Consider the following 22,028-nt stretch of genomic DNA (forward strand, 5'->3'; position numbering starts at 1 on the left):
ACTTTCAGTTTACGGTATGGATCTTGATGGTATAGACTGTACCGCTCACTTTTTGGCTGGACAGGTAACTCGTAATAGCGGCGCTGTGGAAGTCCCATTGAAAAAGGACTTTTGTAAAAGCTGCGGTAGTTACGTTGCGTTACGGCCAAAAATGTGTGCGGGACAGCTATACCTGCAAGACTCGTAATACCAGCGGTAGTGAAAAAGAGCCATAACGATGCTTTTTCACTCATAACGCAAAACTCGTAATCTAGCCGTAATTCATTTATAAACTACCATAATACTGCTATCTTTCTCTGGCTTCCTCCAGAGCATTTTTAGTATTTTAAGTATTCAGTTTTTTGTTTGTTTTTTAAGTAAAATGGATGTTCGTGCACTGAGGTGTTTTTTGGTGTAGCCGTCACCGTTTACCAATAAAACTGTTGGAATTTTGCTTATTAGCCCGTGAGCAATCAGTTCCAAATGTGCAGCTATACACAGATATGTATTTCTTGTTAGCTTCAAACGCAAAATAAACAGTTTAACATAAGATTTTTTTAGGTAAAAAAGTATTAAAATACAGGATAGGAATTTAACACTTTACTGACCAGCTGAGAGCAGCAACCGGTGTCGTGTCGAAATCTGCGACCCGACGGAATTTGCGACCGTGACGTCACCACATTCCTGAGCTCACACGTGACTGGTTGACCACCAATCACCTGCTAGAGACACCTCCTTCCCAGGCTATCCCCTCCTCCCCGGGACCATCCCAGGAACCCTGACTGCTCAGAGGGAGAGACTTGACACCCATTAGAATATAGTGCACAACCTACTATTGTCACTACAGACTAAGGTGCTGTCTGACGAGTGATACTGTGGTCTTAAACTGCGGTTTATAATTGTCACAATGACTAACACTAACAGTATGTAGCACACAGATATGACACGAGTCACGGGGTAATGCCATGTTAACATTTAAAATTATTTCAGTTTCAATAACTTCCAAACTATTTTCTATTGCTCTCTACAGTCATTTCAACTTTAGTTTAATTCTGATAAATTCCACAGGTAACTGTCTGACGTGGCTCTGATGCTACGGGTTTGTTTGATAATTACAGTGTGCGCAAAACGCAAGTTAGTAATGCTGCCCCTCATAAATCCTAGTTGATGAGACATTAGTCCAATCTTTAATGTTATTAGGTACAGTGGTGTACAGATTCCGGCTTTTTCAGCAATCAATAATGTTTTTTACACCGTATGTCATATTATATTGCTGTGTTACAGTTTCTTCTATTTGTGTTTAATCATTTCTATCTGTTTTGTTCATATGCTAAAGACAAAAGCTTTATAAATAGCTACAAGATAAGGGGTGTGTGAGGGTCTGAAATGGGCTCTATTTCCCACTGAGATCCTTCCCCAGTGAGCTTTATGTAACTGGGCTCCCAGGGGTCAGGGAAGGAACAGCTGGGCAGCCAGAGAGATAATCACACAGATTCTGTCTCATGTCAAACACTTCCTCTGTTATCTAGAAGTTTCCCATGTGGGGTAGACAGGCTAGCTATCTGCTGAGGATCAGACAAGGAGGGCCAGCTCTTGGTATCAATAAACAAACTGAACAGAAACATTCACAGACTGGTGTTTTAGGAGGATTTTGCTATAAAATCATTACGAGGGTTTAGTTATACTGAAATCTGCACAAAGGTCTCAAAGAAACAAATCTTATAGATCATCACTTCTCATTTTATAATAAGCTCAGAGGACCTTGCAGATGTATTATTTAAAATCTGTTCTTTGGTACATTATATGGATCTATTTCTGTTCATAACAGCACAACAAACTCATTACAAAACAGATGTGCTCATTCGTTGTGTTCTTTTGCATTTGTCTGAAAACAAGACACAAACTGTCCCTTTAACAAAAAACAAACGTTTAGTTGATTCATTCATGTGGCTAAAACTGTGTCTAAGTCTGAAAAGACTTTATGCTGAATACACAGGGAATCTAAGAAAAAGAATGATCTAGCAATGTGCTTTTCACTTTATTCTGGTGTTGGACATAAGGGATTAAATGCCACATACTCCTCTGTGGGGAACTTAAACAATAACTTAACTATTTACTAACATTTAATATAAACCTTAACATGATTTATAACGTAGAAATAAGAACACAACAGCTTGACCTTTTATGTCACTAATTTTCGGCTCTTAACACAAATATTTCAATAACATACTCTTAAGTAAAATTCCCCATAAATAAAGACAACAGACTTAGGGGGGTAGTTATCAAGCCGTCAACCTCAAGTACGCTGGAATTCCGCAGCGTATTTGTGGCGAGGCTGATTCGCCTTAGTTATCAAGCTCTTGATACCGGCAAAAGTAGAATTTTGTGACGTAAGCTTCGATCCGCCGGACTCAGTCCGACTGAGATCGATTCTTACGTCACTCCACATGTTCCGCACACAAGTTCGGCACAATCTGACTACTTTTGCTAGTTATCAAAAAACTAGCAGGTACGCTCGGCACTTTTACGGCCCAGCGTACCTGGTTTTCAATGGGAGTCTGACCATAGCGAAAGTTCATGTTCGCTGCTGCCAGATATCCCATTGATTTCTATGGGAGCTGTCTGCACCTAACACACTAACATGTACCCCGAGTCTAAACACCACTAATCTGTCCCCCCCTACACCGCCGCAACTAAATAAAGTTATTACCCCCTAAACCGCCGCTCCTGGAGCCCACCGCCACTATAATAAATATGTTAACCCCTAAACCGCCGCTCCCGGTCCCCGCCGCAACTATAATATATGTATTAACCCCTAAACCACCGCTCCCAGACCCCGCCGCCACCTACATGATACCTATTAACCCCTATCCTGCCCCCCCTATACCGTCGCCACCTATAATAAAGTTATTAACCCCTATCATGCCGATCCCGGACCTCGCCACAACTAAATAAATAGTTTAACCCCTAAACTGCCGCTCCTGGACCCTGCCGCAACCTATATTAAACTTATTAACCCCTAATCTGCCCCCCCTACACCGTCGCAACCTATAATAAGTTTATTAACCCCTATCCTGTCCCCCACTACACCGCCGCCACTGTAATAAAATTATTAACCCCTAAACCTAAGTCTAACACTAACCCTAACACCCCCCTAACTTAAATATTAATTAAATAAATCTAAATAATATTTCTCTTATTAACTAACGCCTAGATTTAGAGTTTGGCGTTAGCCGTCAAAACCAGCGTTAGAGGCTCCTAACGCTGGTTTTGGGCTACCGCTGGTATTCAGTCAGTCTGGAGTCAGTCAGGAAAGGGTCTAACGCTCACTTTCCAGCCGCGACTTTTCCATACCGCAGATCCCCCTACGCCATTTGCGTATCCTATCTTTTCAATGGGATCTTTCTAACGCCGGTATTTAGAGTCGTGGCTGAAGTGAGCGTTAGAAATCTAACGACAAAACTCCAGCCGCAGCAAAAAGCCAGGAGTTAAGAGCTTTCTGGGCTAACGCCGGGTTCATAAAGCTCTTAACTACTGTGCTCTAAAGTACACTAACACCCATAAATTACCTATGTACCCCTAAACAGAGGTCCCCCCACATCGCCGCCACTCTATTACATTTTTTAACCCCTAATCTGCCAACCGCACACCGCTGCAACCTACATTATCCCTATGTACCCCTAATCTGCTGCCCCTAACACCGCCGACCCCTACATAATATTTATTAACCCCTAATCTGCCACCCGAACGTCGCCGCTACCTTACCTACAATTATTAACCACTCATCTGCCGACCGCACACCGCCGCCACCTACATTATCCCTATGTACCCCTAATCTGCTGCACCTAACACCGCCGACCCCTATATTATATTTATTAACCCCTAATCTGCCGCCCCCAACGTCGCCTCCACCTACCTACAATTATTAACCCCTAATCTGCCGACCGGACTTCACCGCTACTCTAATAAATGTATTAACCCCTAAAGCTAATTCTAACCCTAACACTAACACCCCCCTAAGTTAAATATAATTTAAATCTAACGAAATAAATTAACTCTTATTAAATAAATTATTCCTATTTAAAGCTAAATACTTACCTGTAAAATAAATCCTAATATAGCTACAATATAAATTATAATTATATTGTAGCTATTTTAGGATTAATATTTATTTTACAGGCAATTTTGTATTTATTTTAACCAGGTACAATAGCTATTAAATAGTTAATAACTATTTAATAGCTACCTAGTTAAAATAATTACAAAATTACCTGTAAAATAAATCCTAACCTAAGTTACAATTAAACCTAACACTACACTATCAATAAATTAATTAAATACAATACCTACAAATAAATACAATTAAATAAACTAACTAAAGTACAAAAAAATAAAAAAGAACTAAGTTACAAAAAATAAAAAAATATTTACAAACATTAGAAAAATATTACAACAATTTTAAGCTAATTACACCTACTCTAAGCCCCCTAATAAAATAACAAAGCCCCCCAAAATAAAAAAAAATGCCCTACCCTATTCTAAAATAAAAATAGAAAAGCTCTTTTACCTTACCAGCCCTTAAAAGGGCCTTTTGCGGGGCATGCCCCAAAGAATTCAGCTCTTTTGCCTGGAAAAAAAAACATACAATACCCCCCCCAACATTACAACCCACCACCCACATACCCCTAATCTAACCCAAACCCCCCTTAAATAAACCTAACACTAAGCCCCTGAAGATCTTCCTACCTTATCTTCACCACGCCGGGTATCACCGATCCGTCCAGGCTCCGATGTCTTGATCCAAGCCCAAGCGGGGGCTGAAGACGTCCATCCTCCGGCTGAAGTCTTGATCCAAGCTGCGGCTGAAGAAGTCCATCATCGGGCAGCAGTCTTCATCCTATCTGGGCAGAAGAGGACATCCGGACCGGCAAACATCTTCATCCAAGCGGCATCTTCTACCCTCTTCCATCCGACGATGAGCGGCTCCATCTTCAAGACCTCCGGCGCGGATCCATCCTCTTCTTCTGACGACTAGACGACGAATGAAGGTTCCTTTAAGGGACGTCATCCAAGATGGCGTCCCTTGAATTCCGATTGGCTGATAGGATTCTATCAGCCAATCGGAATTAAGGTAGAAAAAATCTGATTGGCTGATTGAATCAGCCAATCAGATTCAAGTTCAATCCGATTGGCTGATTGGATCAGCCAATCAGATTGAGCTCGCATTCTATTGGCTGTTCCGATCAGCCAATAGAATGAGAGCTCAATCTGATTGGCTGATTCAATCAGCCAATCAGATTTTTCCTACCTTAATTCCGATTGGCTGATAGAATCCTATCAGCCAATCGGAATTGAAGGGACGCCATCTTGGATGACGTCCCTTAAAGGAATATCCATTCGTCGGTAGTCGTCAGGAAGAAGAAGATGGATCCGCGTCGGATCGTCTGAAGATGGCGCTCCGCTCCGGATGGATGAAGATTGAAGACGCCGCTTGGAAGATGACATCACCCAGATGGAAGACTTCTTCAGCACTGCCTGGATGATGACTTCATCGGATGGAAGATTTCTTCAGCGCCCCTTGGATGATGACTTCTGCCGCTCCGGATCTCCTCTTCGGTTCCATCAATGGTCGGCTGGCTGAGGACAACTCAAGGTAGGATGATCTTTAGGGGGGTAGTGTTAGGTTTTTTTTTAAGGGGGGATTGGGTTAGATTAGGGGTATGTGGGTGGTGGGTTTTAATGTTGGGGGGGTTGTATTTTTCTTTTACAGGCAAAAGAGCAGTTTTCTTTGGGGCATGCCCCGCAAAAGGCCCTTTTAAGGGCTGGTAAGGTAAAAGAGCTTTGAACTTTTTAATTTAGAATAGGGTAGGGAATTTTTTTATTTTGGGGGGCTTTGTTATTTTATTAGGGGGCTTAGATTAGGTGTAAGTAGCTTAAAATTGTAATATTTTTTAAATGTTTGTAACTTATTTTTTTTATTTTTTGTAACTTAGCTTTTTTTATTTTTTGTACTTTAGTTAGTTTATTTAATTGTATTTAATTGTAGTTATTTGTAGTTAATGAATTTAATTTATTTATTGATAGTGTAGTGTTAGGTTTAATTGTAACTTAGGTTAGGATTTATTTTACAGGTAAATTTGTATTTCTTTTAGCTAGGTAGTTATTAAATAGTTAATAACTATTTAATAACTATTCTAACTAGCTAAAATAAATACAAAGTTACCTGTAAATTAAATATAAATCCTAAAATAGCTACAATGTAATTATTAATTACATTGTAGCTAGCTTAGGGTTTATTTTACAGGTAAGTATTTAGTTTTAAATAGAAATAATTTATTAAAGTATAGTGTAGTGTTAGGTGTAATTGTAACTTAGGTTAGTTTTTATTTTACAGGTTAATTTCTCTTTATTTTAGCTAGGTAGCTATTAAATAGTTAATAACTATTTAATAGCTATTTTACCTAGTTAAAATAAATTGAAAGTTGCCTGTAAAATAAAAATAAATCCTAAGATAGCTACAATATAATTATTATTTATATTGTAACTATATTAGGGTTTATTTTATAGGTAAGTATTTAGTTTTAAATAGGATTAACTTACGGCTAGATTTGGAGTTTTGTCGGTAACGACCCGAAAAACTAACGCCGGCTTTTTTCTGGCCGCACCATAAAAATAACTCTGGTATTGAGAGTCCACATAAAGGCTGCGTTAGGCTCCAAAAAAGGAGCGTAGAGCATTTTTAACGCAGCTTCAACTCTCGATACCAGAGTTGCTTACGCAAGCGGCCAGCCTCAAAAACGTGCTTGTGCACGATTCTCCCATAGGAAACAATGGGGCTGTTTGAGCTGAAAAAAAACCTAACACCAGCAAAAAAGCCGCGTTCAGCTCCTAACGCAGCCCCATTGTTTGCTATGCAGAAACACTTACTACGTCTGCACCTAACACCCTAACATGTACCCCGAGTCTAAACACCCCTAACCTTACACTTATTAACCCCTAATCTGCCGCCCCCGCTATCGCTGACCCCTGCATATTATTATTAACCCCTAATCTGCCGCTCCGTAAACCGCCGCTACTTACATTATCCCTATGTACCCCTAATCTGCTGCCCTAACATCGCCGACCCCTATATTATATTTATTAACCCCTAATCTGCCCCTCACAACGTCGCCTCCACCTGCCTACACTTATTAACCCCTAATCTGCCGACCGGACCTGAGCGCTACTATAATAAAGTTATTAACCCCTAATCCGCCTCACTAACCCTATAATAAATAGTATTAACCCCTAATCTGCCCTCCCTAACATCGCCAACACCTAACTTCAATTATTAACCCCTAATCTGCCGACTGGAGCTCACCGCTATTCTAATAAATGTATTAAGCCCTAATGCTAAGTCTAACCCTAACACTAACACCCCCCTAAGTTAAATATAATTTACATCTAACGAAATTAATTATCTCTTATTAAATAAATTATTCCTATTTAAAGCTAAATACTTACCTGTAAAATAAATCCTAATATAGCTACAATATAAATTATAATTATATTATAGCTATTTTAGGATTAATATTTATTTTACAGGCAACTTTGTAATTATTTTAACCAGGTACAATAGCTAAAATAGTTAAAATAATTACAAAATTACCTGTAAAATAAATCCTAACCTAAGTTACAATTAAACCTAACACTACACTATCAATAAATTAATTAAATAAACTACCTACAATTACCTACAATTAACCTAACACTACACTATCAATAAATTAATTAAATACAATTCCTACAAATAACTACAATGAAATAACCTAACTAAAGTACAAAAAATAAAAAAGAACTAAGTTACAAAAAATAAAAAAATATTTACAAACATAAGAAAAATATTACAACAATTTTAAACTAATTACACCTACTCTAAGCCCCCTAATAAAATAACAAAGACCCCCAAAATAAAAAATGCCCTACCCTATTCTAAATTACTACAGTTCAAAGCTCTTTTACCTTACCAGCCCTGAACAGGGCCCTTTGCAGGGCATGCCCCAAGAAGTTCAGCTCTTTTGCCTGTAAAAAAATAAACATACAATACCCCCCCAACATTACAACCCACCACCCACATACCCCTAATCTAACCCAAACCCCCCTTAAATAAACCTAACACTAAGCCCCTGAAGATCTTCCTACCTTATCTTCACCATACCAGATTCACCAATCCGTCCTGAAGAGCTCCTCCGATGTCCTGATCCAAGCCCAAGCGGGGGGCTGAAGAGGTCCATGATCCGGCTGAAGTCTTCATCCAAGCGGGAGCTGAAGAGGTCCATGATCCGGATGAAGTCTTCTATCAACGGCATCTTCAATCTTCTTTCTTCCGGATCCATCTTGCAGACCTCTGACGCGGAACATCCTCTTCTCCCGACGCCTACTAGCCGAATGATGGTTCCTTTAATGGACGTCATTCAAGATGGCGTCCCTCGAATTCCGCTTGGCTGATAGGATTCTATCAGCCAATCGGAATTAAGGTAGGAATATTCTGATTGGCTGATGGAATCAGCCAATCAGAATCAAGTTCAATCCGATTGGCTGATCCAATCAGCCAATCAGATTGAGCTCGCATTCTATTGGCTGTTCCAGAGTATGGAGGAAGAATGGAGAGGAACACACTGCAAGATGCTTGAAGTCCAGTGTGAAGTTTCCACAGTCTGTGTTGATTTGGGGAGCCATGTCAGCTGCTGGTGTTGGTCCACTGTGCTTCATTAAAGCCCAGGGTCAACGCAGCCATCTACCGGGAGATTTTGGAGCACTTCATGCTTCCTTCCGCAGACAAGCTCTATGGGGATGCTGACTTCATTTTCCAGCAGGACTTGGCACCTGCCCACACTGCCAAAAGCACCAAAACCTGGTTCAATGACCGTGGGATTACTGTGCTTGATTGGCCAGCAAACTCGCCTGACCTGAACCCCATAGAGAATCTATGGGGCATTGCCAAGAGAAAGATGAGACATGAGACCAAACAATGCAGAAGAGCTGAAGGCCGCTATTGAAGCATCCTGGTCTTCCATAACACCTCAGCAGTGCCACAGGCTGATGGCTTCCATGTCACGCCGCACTTAGGCAGTAATTGCTGCAAAAGGGGCCCAAACCAAGTACTGAGTACATACAGTATGCAGGCTTATACTTTTCAGTGGTCGGATTATTGTTCTATGTACAATCCTTGTTTTATTGATTGCCTGTAATATTCTAATTTTCTGAGATTGTGGACTTGGGGTTTTCATGAGCTGTAAGCCATAATCATCACAATTATGTCAAATCACGGCTTGAACTATCTTGCTTTGCATGTAATGAGTCTATCTCATATATCAGTTTCACCTTTTAAGTTGCATTAGTGAAATAAATTAACTTTTGCATGATATTCTAATTTTTCGAGTTTCACCTGTACAACTATAACGAGTAATATTTATTTATACAAATATTTTTTCACTAATTAGCACATTTATTATTTGTAGTTATTCTTATTTCACTCCGCTAGTGCGCCATCCTTTTTTTCCCTTTTACCCAAGCAAAAAGTTGTCTGTGTATTACGGTATTTATTGTATAAAGTTATGGTTATTTATATATGCACAAATATTTATAATATATATTCAAGGTTAAGGTAAACAGTTAAATTGTTTAAATCACTCTTGGGATAGAGAACGATCCGATAAGCCTTTAATCCCTTAAGACAACTCAGGAGATACCTGATGAAATCAGTAATCAGTTGAGAATGAATATGATATCGATATGTAAGCATATAGGAGTAATGTACAGGTCGGCAGGATCTCAAGTAGAATATATACGATATAAAGTAATAAGGAATATCTTCCACAAGATATAACTCACAGTTCATCAGGATCTGCAACAGTTACAAACTGATACAAAGACACTTGTCTCCTCTCCAGCGGCAGCTTGTTAGATTGAGACCGGTCACGTGACAGTGACGTCACAGTGATGTGGAAGGTCGGACCTGCGGTAGATGATCCGTATGATGGTTTGAGTAGAAGGATTCTTCAAACAGGTTGTCACAGAGAGAGGGTAAGAGTATAATCTGTGGAAAACAAAATGGAATATACCTTTGTTGCGCTCAGGCAGAGCAGAGGTTCAGAATTAGCGTTGAGTTGTTCAGCATACCAGCTGAAATGACATAAAAGCTTCAGAGCCCTGTACGAGAGGCAAAGTTCTGAAATAATAATATATCCAGTTAGGGTACAAGTATGAAACTAGGTAGAGGTAGGCTCTAACTCGACAGACTACATGTATAGCACTCTAAGGGGTTAATATAGGGTATAGTTCTGGATAGTATGAAAGACCTAGTTCCTTTAGGCAAAATAGAGTTACTGATGGTCTAGTGAGTTTGCGTGTTCCACGTTAAAACATAACTTTTATTGAGTCAAACTTAATATAAAACACTGGAAATAAAATTAAAAACACACTTAGATGCTAAAGACTCAGTGGTCGGCCTGTTCTGTATAAGTAAATTCTAGCCAGGTGGGTTCTGGTTAATACTGGAAACCTTTCTCAAGTATTACTGCAGCAGGTTAATGAACCTGATGCACACTTATAACAAGAGGTCCTGTAAAGGTTGTGTGTTTATATCCGTGTAATGGACCTAACAGAGTCAGATATTCTGAAATAGTCTTAAATAATATTAATCTTGATAAGACATTACTTGGTCATACACAACTGTTACTGTGTGTTTCAATTAAACCTGTGGTCAATACAGCTCTATTACTATTGTGTAACCTTAATACTGTTTGCTGGAGGATAGTACGCTTTTTATGCTGACATAAGATGATAAGATTACCTTGAATCTTGTTAACGATGTTAATGGTACTATAGTCAGCAGTTATAACCTAATGCATTCAAAATGTCAGATTGTAATGTGGCCGTTATTATAAATCGGAAAAAAGAGATAAATGTGCACTTTTTATCTTATCTTTCAGGCTGTGTTAATCCTCATTTAATAAATAACATACACACTATTGTTACTCATGTACGGTTCTGTCTTTTCATTTTGAGTATGCTGTGTTTCAATTTAAATCACTAATAAAGACACATTTTGCATGTAAATTTGTAACTGTAGTGTGGCAGTTGTTGCCTGTGGGTGGCAGAGCTGTTCTCTAATTATGTAAAGAGTTTTCGGTGTAGCTCACTCGACACGCAAAAGCTGTTTAATTTCAGCCCAGTCAAACACTACCGGTTAAACCGGTTCAATTGGGGTTACTGCTAACCACACCACCCGGTATGTAGCCGGTGGAGTGGATGTAATTTAACCGGTAATCCTTCGGTTATATGCCCTATTGTTTATCCAATATTTGGTTCCCAGTTTACCGGTAAAATTGATTCTGTGTCGAGTGGCTCTCACAGTTCTGCCCCAAAACTAGATATACAGATTTAGTATATTTTGCGCATCAAGTTTTTTAAGTAATTATCGAGCATGTAAAGAACCAACTTAGTAAAATTCTAACCAGATTAATAACCACCTAAGGCTAATATGTAAATAAACTTAGAGCAGGTTTAATACTATAGCATTCTAAGGCTCATCTAAAAAATACAGGAGCTCCAGGACTCCTCACCAATTCCCTAACGTCCCTAACATGTTTCGCCCTAACGGCTTTCTCAAAGGGTGAGCGCGCCGCTCACTGACTGAATATTTAAAGGATTTTGGGTCCCGCCCTTCTGATGACGTCACAGTTCTCAATACTTTCTATTGGATCCCCGTGTAATGCTGGTGGAGGTTGCATAGTATTATTGATGTATTGCGATTAATTTCAGAACATTGGTGTATTCCTATCATAACTGTCAATCTGTTATTAAAGGCCATTTGGTCGCGATTTTTGAACTATTGTGATATTTATTCCCATAACGTTGTTTGTTGGGATGTGTGTTTAGTAAAGCAATTTTTTTATATTTTTTATTTTCAGGGATAATAAAATTATTATTGTCATCCTGTTTACCATGCTTTTAACTTGCTTTGATAGAAATGACTAATATTAACTAAATTTTAAGATGCAACATTATGTTATTAATTGCTAGATAAATGTGCAGTGTTTATGTCAAAAATTGTGTTGCTTATGGCAAAATAGTGGTAAAAATGATAAAAATTTTGGTGGAGAAAAGTGAATAGTCAACCAAAAGATGCAAAAAATGCAGAAAAATAGAGTATCTTGTGCAGTTGTGCTAGCTGGATGTTTGTGTTTGTTTTATACGTATAAATCAGTCTGGTTATGTGACTGTGTTTGTGCCGGGTTAACTTAAAAGTTAAAAAAGATATTAGTGTAGATACCCTTGTTATTAAGTGATGGTATCTATTGTGTAATATAAAACTTACTACAAGTTTCAATTTTGTTTGATGTTTACTTAAGTCGAGTGAATTGAGCTTAGTCTAAGGGTTTGCACCAAAAGTGAATGTGACAGTGTTGTGTTTTGAAAAGATTCCTCCGGAAGATTGCTTTGAAAAGATTCCATCTAACTAAAAATGGAAGTGACTCAGATTCACTCTCTGAAGAAGAAAGAACCACTCTGGAAAATTTAGAGATTCTCCTCTCTGAAAGTGAAATGCAAACTGTAACTGAAACAGGTGAACTTCAAACATCAACTGAAACAAGGGACAATTGGAGAAATAAAATTAAAAACAAATCCTCTTTTATGCCCAAAATGTGCTCCCAACTACAAGTCTACAATGACATTGTCTGTGATAAGATAATGTCTATCCCTGAAAATAACAGAAATGTCAATCAGAATTTAACATTGAAAGAACGTAAGGCATTAAAAGATATGCAATCCTGGCAAGACGTCATCATAAGGAATTCAGATAAGGGGGGCAACATTGTTCTGTGGCCTATGAACATGTACAGATTGGAGACAGATAAGCAATTAAGAGATCAGAGTTGTTACTCAAAATTGGGGTACAACCCAACTCAAGATTACTTGAACAAGTATATCAACTTGATACAAGGGGCCAAAAATGATAACATCATAGACAATAAAGAGTACAACTTTCTTAAAGTTACAAAACCCACAGTGGCAACCTTCTATCTGATCCCCAAAATTCACAAGAATAAACAACATCCCCCAGGCCGACCAATCGTTTCAGGGATAAACAGTCTCACAGAAAAAGCAAGTCAGTTTGTAGATCACAGATTGAGAAACTATCTAACTCAAATAACATCCTATGTCCAAGATACCACAGATGTACTCAAAAGACTGGAAAACATTCATATCTCATCTGAAACATGGTTGGTAACGGCGGACGTAGAATCATTGTACACATGCATTGAACATGACTTGGGCTTAGAAGCAGTGAGGTGGTTCCTTACTATGGGATCAGAGGAAGACAGATTACATGATGAGTTTGTATTACACCTACTCCAATTTGTACTCAAACACAATTATTTTACCTTTAATAATGGCTTTTTCCTACAGAAAAGAGGAACAGCAATGGGTACTGCTTGTGCCCCCACCTACGCCAACATATTTTTGGGATGGTGGGAGCAAAAATATGTCTTTTCTGATCAAAACTCAGAGTTTCTAGAGAAAATTCCCCTCTGGATGAGGTTTATAGATGACATACTGTTTTTGTGGGAAGGTACCAAGAATGAATTAGATCTTTTTCTCCAAAATCTTAATAGGAATAGGCTCAATATCAAATTGACTCATGAAACCAGTTTAACAAAGATCAACTTTCTGGATTTAGAAATCAGTAAAACCACAGAAGGACTCTTATCTATGGATGTGCATAGAAAACCAACAGCAACTAACAGTGTTTTACACAGCACAAGTGCACATGCACCAAACACTATAAAAGCTCTACCAGTGGGCGAATTCCTCAGAATGAGGAGAAACTGTTCCTCAGACACCAACTACAACAAAAGGGCCAAAGAAGTAACAACAAGACTATTGGCCAGAGGTTACAGCAAAAGAGCAATTAAAAAAGCAGAACATCGAGCTAGATGCACTGACAGAAATGAGCTCCTACAGAAAAAACAAAAATCCCAACAGGATAACATTAGATTCATATCTACATACAATCCAGCAAGCCCACAAGTAAGGAAAATCTTACAAGATTACTGGCATATTGTACTATCAGACCCTATCCTAAACAAAATTCTAGGACCAAAAATCCTAACTGGTTATAGGAGAAGTAGTAATCTCACAAGATCTAATCAGCCCTAGTCATCTGCAAAAGAAAAAGACAGCTACGGCCTTTACTAAAGGATCCTTCAAATGTGGCACATGTTCAACATGTTGTCACATGGTGAAAACACACACAGTAAAGGACAGATTTAACAAAACCCACACAATAAACTCACACATCAACTGTCAAACAGAGGGAATTATATATGCAATCAAATGTACATGTAACCTATTTTACATAGGGATGTCAACTAGAAAAATAAGAACAAGATTGCAAGAGCATCTTAGAAACATCAAAAATGCAGTAAAAGACCAACAAGCAGGAAAACAACTAACATCAGTAGCAAGACATTTTATGAAAAAAACATAGTTGTAGACAAAGTGATCTGAAATGTTTTGGCCTACAAAAAATAAATCTGGGTATAAGGGGTGGAAACTTAGAAAACAAATTACTACAAGCAGAAAGTAGATGGATTTTCTTAATGAACTCAGTCCAACCCTCAGGTCTTAACGAGAATAATAATTTCTCTTCTTTTTTGTAAAGATTGTGATTCACAATCTCATAGGACCCCAAGTGTGAGGTTAATACCCATAACCCTATAGGACCCCAATCGGGAAATATTATACAACCATTAATCTGAATGGCTAAATGATTGCGAAGACTACTGCCTGTACCTGTCGAATTTGTACCTGTCGAATGAGTTCTTTATATATATTAAAATCATATGCCAATGGGAACTATCAAATGTAGAAACTATTAATATACAACAAAAAGAACACATTCCTATATAAAAAGATTAATTATTACAGTCACTAATGTAACATTGCAATGGCTAGTAAACACAACACTGTCACAATCACTTTTGGTGCAAACCCTTAGACTAAGCTCAATTCACTCGACTTAAGTAAACATCAAACAAAATTGAAACTTGTAGTAAGTTTTATATTACACAATAGATACCATCACTTAATAACAAGGGTATCTACACTAATATCTTTTTTAACTTTTAAGTTAACCCGGCACAAACACAGTCACATAACCAGACTGATTTATACGTATAAAACAAACACAAACATCCAGCTAGCACAAGTGCACAAGATACTCTATTTTTCTGCATTTTTTGCATCTTTTGGTTGACTATTCACTTTTCTCCACCAAAATTTTTATCATTTTTACCACTATTTTGCCATAAGCAACACAATTTTTGACATAAACACTGCACATTTATCTAGCAATTAATAACATAATGTTGCATCTTAAAATTTAGTTAATATTAGTCATTTCTATCAAAGCAAGTTAAAAGCATGGTAAACAGGATGACAATAATAATTTTATTATCCCTGAAAATAAAAAATATAAAAAAATTGCTTTACTAAACACACATCCCAACAAACAACGTTATGGGAATAAATATCACAATAGTTCAAAAATCGCGACCAAATGGCCTTTAATAACAGATTGACAGTTATGATAGGAATACACCAATGTTCTGAAATTAATCGCAATACATCAATAATACTATGCAACCTCCACCAGCATTACACGGGGATCCAATAGAAAGTATTGAGAACTGTGACGTCATCAGAAGGGCGGGACCCAAAATCCTTTAAATATTCAGTCAGTGAGCGGCGCGCTCACCCTTTGAGAAAGCCGTTAGGGCGAAACATGTTAGGGACGTTAGGGAATTGGTGAGGAGTCCTGGAGCTCCTGTATTTTTTAGATGAGCCTTAGAATGCTATAGTATTAAACCTGCTCTAAGTTTATTTACATATTAGCCTTAGGTGGTTATTAATCTGGTTAGAATTTTACTAAGTTGGTTCTTTACATGCTCGATAATTACTTAAAAAACTTGATGCGCAAAATATACTAAATCTGTATATCTAGTTTTGGGGCAGAACTGTGAGAGGGCATATAACCGAAGGATTACCGGTTAAATTACATCCACTCCACCGGCTACATACCGGGTGGTGTGGTTAGCAGTAACCCCAATTGAACCGGTTTAACCGGTAGTGTTTGACTGGGCTGAAATTAAACAGCTTTTGCGTGTCGAGTGAGCTACACCGAAAACTCTTTACATAATTAGAGAACAGCTCTGCCACCCACAGGCAACAACTGCCACACTACAGTTACAAATTTACATGCAAAATGTGTCTTTATTAGTGATTTAAATTGAAACACAGCATACTCAAAATGAAAAGACAGAACCGTACATGAGTAACAATAGTGTGTATGTTATTTATTAAATGAGGATTAACACAGCCTGAAAGATAAGATAAAAAGTGCACATTTATCTCTTTTTTCCGATTTATAATAACGGCCACATTACAATCTGACATTTTGAATGCATTAGGTTATAACTGCTGACTATAGTACCATTAACATTGTTAACAAGATTCAAGGTAATCTTATCATCTTATGTCAGCATAAAAAGCGTACTATCCTCCAGCAAACAGTATTAAGGTTACACAATAGTAATAGAGCTGTATTGACCACAGGTTTAATTGAAACACACAGTAACAGTTGTGTATGACCAAGTAATGTCTTATCAAGATTAATATTATTTAAGACTATTTCAGAATATCTGACTCTGTTAGGTCCATTACACGGATATAAACACACAACCTTTACAGGACCTCTTGTTATAAGTGTGCATCAGGTTCATTAACCTGCTGCAGTAATACTTGAGAAAGGTTTCCAGTATTAACCAGAACCCACCTGGCTAGAATTTACTTATACAGAACAGGCCGACCACTGAGTCTTTAGCATCTAAGTGTGTTTTTAATTTTATTTCCAGTGTTTTATATTAAGTTTGACTCAATAAAAGTTATGTTTTAACGTGGAACACGCAAACTCACTAGACCATCAGTAACTCTATTTTGCCTAAAGGAACTAGGTCTTTCCTACTATCCAGAACTATACCCTATATTAACCCCTTAGAGTGCTATACATGTAGTCTGTCGAGTTAGAGCCTACCTCTACCTAGTTTCATATGTTGAATACTACATAGCACCTTCAGCAGTCCATATCTGTATAGGGGAATTATCCCCATATATATTAAGGACAAATTGGGGCCAAATAGGGAATTAGAGATATTTAAGCCACTATAGGCTAAGTAGTGCCGTTGATACCCCCTCTCTCTAGCAAAATAGGGTACAAGTATAACTGTTAGACAGGTAGTTATCCAGGAGGACTCAGAACAAGAGATATAATACAATTACTGAAGGTTCTATCCTGCACTGCAAATAGACTAGGAAGCAGATATGGCAGCAGCCAAACCAAAATACCAAGCACTGTTTGAGTGCAAGAGGCAGGCTTAAATAGACAGGTGAATAAAAAAAGGAAACAAAACCTTAAAGGGCCGGGACAATCATGACACCCACGCTAACAAGATGGGCAGTACCAGGGATGCAGGAGAGTAAGCAGAGTGTAGCTCAATGCAAGAATGGCTTAGGGAGTTCTTGGCTTTGAATCGCAAAGACAGGGGACCCCCAGATGCGTGTCTGAGTACTTCACCCCTGTCCGGAAGTAGCCATCATTCTACCTCAAACCCATTCTTTCCCCTGACACTGTCCAACCGCCATGAGATCACCCACATATCCAGGGAAACTCTCGCCACCACCCACAACTCACCCAAATAAGAGTAGGGACTGTCTCAAGTCTTCAATAAACAGGCCCATGCCATGGTCTGACAAATGCACACAGTCACCTCAGTAGAGGCTCTGATCAGCTGCTGTAATGTTCCTGTTCTCCACAACAAAGCCTCTAAGCTCAAACATCAATTTTCTAACATCCCTGTTCAGCTTTTTTCGGACCTGGAAAGCAGCCCTGTGGTTGGCCATATGTCGCCACATCAATCTGGGGATAATGTTAGACCACCCCATTCTCACACCAGGCATCCAAGCTTTGAACGTGCGCAGGTCAGACTGGAATACTGCACTCAAATTCCGTTCAGGAATTGACCAAAGGTTGTTTCCCCCCAAGTGGAAGATCAAGATGTGGGGTTTCTCCCAGTGCCTCATGGCATCCTACAGTAATCCAGGCAAACCTGCCCAGCAAAGGCCTCTCCTCCCTAACCATCTAAGCACCACTCTAGAAGTAGAAAAGCCCAGCAGCTGTCCCCCAGTGCACGGACGAGTGCCCCACTATCCAGATACAAAGTGGACCTCTACTAGGCCCTGCAAAAGAAAAAGTGTTAAATTCACACCAAAACAGGGAAACATCACAACATAAACACACCATACTAACTTAGCAGTGGGATAAAAGAGGTCTCACATATAGCTGATACCTTTTGGATTTTCACCTCCCCAGTGCCTTTATACGGTCAGCTGACCAGCCTAAAGCAGCTGCTGATGTAGCAGCCCCAACTCTAAAAGAATGAGGGGCTATTGAATTAGGATTCAACCCTGCCTTTTCAGCAGCCCATTCTAGGACCTTACTGAATTGAAATCTCATTAGAGGGGTACCGTCTTGGAGAATTTGAAATCTGAGAAGGCCCTCAGCAAAGCATAGGGGCAACTTAAAGTTCCCTGGTTTGTGGGAGTGACAACCATTCACCCCTACTTTGCTTATCCACTTTGGATCTATGGATAAATAACAATGCCACATTTTCAGCTAATCTCACATACTCGCACAATCCCCCTACAACTTTTGCATTTTTTGACTATGGTACTAACTCTCCGACTCTAAGGGCCCCGTGAAATGCCATAGCAAATGCTGTGAAAAAGAGCTGCACCTCATAAGCTGAGGAGCAGACATCAGGTAGAACCTGGAGTAAAAGGAGTAACCTATCAGTGGTTATGGGCTCACGTATATCCTTTCGTCGTACCTCCAACCTCCCCCAGCCCCGAAGAATTTGGCAAACCAAAAACATCTGGGAAGAGTCTGTCAGAGTAAACAGCTTACAGAAGAAGGATATCGTTGTTAATCTAGCTTTTACCGTCCCCTTTTTTACCTGTATACCACTAAGCTCCGCGAGCCATCGCAACAACCAATCTTGCTCACCTGCGCAGGATGAAAATCCCTGAACCTCACAGAAGAAAACCTATTCTTTCCAATACCTCACGTATGATTTCCAAGTGAAAGGTGCCAGGTAAGCCTTCAGTAGCTGTATCAGTGATTGCCATCCAGTGCCACCTATCAAAGAAAGGAGGACAGGGAACACCATGAGTTGCAGCATTTAGCGCAACCTTCCTAAAAATAGCCCATTGAAAATGGGAAAGCGCATCAGCTATTATATTAGAAACCCCAGGGACATGCTGCGCCTGAAACTCAATGTTCCGCTTAAGGCATCACAAGACCTGAATCCGAAGATATCTTACCACTGCTGGGGATAATGATTAGAGTCTATTGATGGCAAAGACCACACTCATGTTGTCTGTCCAAAAAACAACTGATCTGTCCCTCAGTTCGTTACCCCATATCTCCAGTGCCACCAATATGGGAAGAGCTTGAGGAGGCAAAAGTTCCTGGTAACCCCTTTGACAGTCCATTCCACTGGCCATGGCTCCACACTCCACTTACCGTTTAGGTAAGCTCCATAGCCAAAGGATCCTGCAGCATTCATAAATAATGGATGGAACGCGTGGACGTCTGAGGTTTGTGCCAAATGTAAACCCCATTGAAATCCCTCAGAAACTGATCTCAAATCTGGAGATCATCCCTCATATCTTTGTTAACCATGATTCTTGCCTTTGGGGAAGTCACCCCAGGTAACAAACTCTCCATTCTTTTTAGAAAAATTGTTCCCATAGGGATAACTCCCACCCACAAAGTTCAACAGGCCCAAAAGGGATTGTAACTCTTTCAAAGTGCGGAAGGCAGAATAAGCAATCCTTCTAACCTCTGCCAGTATCTTCTGAATTTTATCCACTGGGAGTCTGCATTCCTCCGCCACGGAGTCAATTTCAATCCCTAAGAATGTAAGACATGTACATGGGCCTTCAGTTTTCTCTTCTGCCAGGGGGACACCAAATGTATTCATCAGAATTCTCATGGTGTGCAGGAGCAGCTCACATTCCCTGGAACCATGTCTTCCTACCAATAAAAAGTAATCTAAATTATGAGCAATTCAGTCTTCCCCCGCCACCTTGGCCACAGCCCAATGCAAGAAGGTGCTGAAGGCCTCAAAGTAAGCGCAGAAGATTGAACACCCCATAGGGAGACAATGATCATCATAGTAAGATCTGTTAAAAAAACAACCCATTAAGTAAAAAGAAGTTGGATGAATTGGCAATAATTGGAAAGCTGACTACACATCTATCTTTGCCAGAAGGGCACCTCATCCTGCCTTCTGCACTACCATTAGTGAGTCATCAAAGGACTGATAGTGCACCGTGCTCAGCTCAGTCAGGATGGCATCATTCAACAACTTACCCTTGGGGTAGAAAAGGTGTTGAATCATCCTAAGTTTCCCTGGATCCTTCTTCGGCACCACTCCTATAGAGGAAATAACTAACCCTGGTATTGGCTTTTTCCAAAAGGGGCCTGCCATATGACCCAGTGAAACTTCCTTACCCAACATCTCCTTCAGTGCATCAGGGAACTGGTATGCAGATTTCAAATTCCTGCACATTGTGGAGACTGAAACCTTACCCTGAACAGGAATGATGAACCCCTCCTGAAGGCCTTCCCTCAGTAAGGCCGCCGCATCCTTATCAGGTTACAAAGAGACCCATGGCCTAATTGTGGCTACCTTCAGCCGGGTGGCTGCACTTACCAGAAGCAGCACCTCTTGGTCCTGCCCCCTCCTGTTTCTCAGATTTTTTAACACAATCTGGGGCTGGGAGAGGCTCACCGCAGTTGCGGCATGCATGCTGAAAAGAACACAAAGTTCCCATCACACAATGCTTGTCTTGGAATTTCCAACAGACTCTAGTAGGATGCCTCTGAAACGAACGTACCTGTGGTGTACATGTTGGACATATCAGAGGTAACAGGCATATCAGACATATCAGAGGTAACAGGCTCTGACGACCAATGTAATTCTTTCCTAGCTGCCTCCTTATCCTCTGTCCACAACCTTAGCATCCTGTACATATGTTTATGCCCTTTGACATCTACACCCAAAGCCTTATCATTCTCAGAACCAGAGTCATCTGAAGATGACGTGAAACCCTAAACCCCCCTGAAATTGAGGACTCACCGGCCTGTGTTCCCGTCCTGGTTGGTATAGCCACCACACCTTATTTCGATGGATGCTCATCCTCTGACATGATGGAATCAGCACCTCTGTCTGTACCTCTTTCCAGGCCACTTCCTGAGTCTCCAGTCGTTGCCATATCGCTATCCTGAAAAACAGAATGCACAAGAGGAGTACCATGCAGGGGAAGTTCAGCTCTCCCCTTTCCCCTATTCACACTTTGATCACCCCTCCCTTCAAGCACTCTGGGCACACATGGGCGCTTGCCTCGCACTTCTCTCGCTTGCACACTAATCCTAAGAAAAATCCTCAATTTCATCACTATAGTGCACTGTCTTAGGGGCCTGGGGTGAAGGCTTACTACGACTTCTAGTTGATGCCATTTCCATATCTAGACTCTGAAATTGTGATGGGCGACTCTGCTGATCTAGTGACCACCTTCCTAGTGCTAACCTGTGCTTTCAAAGCATGCTGGGGCCTAGTGTCTCTAGCCGCATTCTAACGCTGGGGCCTAGTGTCTCTAGCCGCATTCTCAACCCCATCCATAGTGCCATCATCCGTACCGAAAGTCATGCCTGTGGAATCCGAGTCCAAATTATCAGCCACAATAATACTCATATACTAGGCCTTTGAGGTGCCACCGTGCCTTTATTGTGTCCTGTAGCGGCCTTTTCCGCCGATTGCGCACTTGCACTTTTATTGGCCCCTGATTGCCTATTTCCTGAACCCATTCTGGTTCCAGAT

Source organism: Bombina bombina, chromosome 1 (assembly GCF_027579735.1).
Source record: "Bombina bombina isolate aBomBom1 chromosome 1, aBomBom1.pri, whole genome shotgun sequence".
Taxonomy (NCBI): domain Eukaryota; kingdom Metazoa; phylum Chordata; class Amphibia; order Anura; family Bombinatoridae; genus Bombina; species Bombina bombina.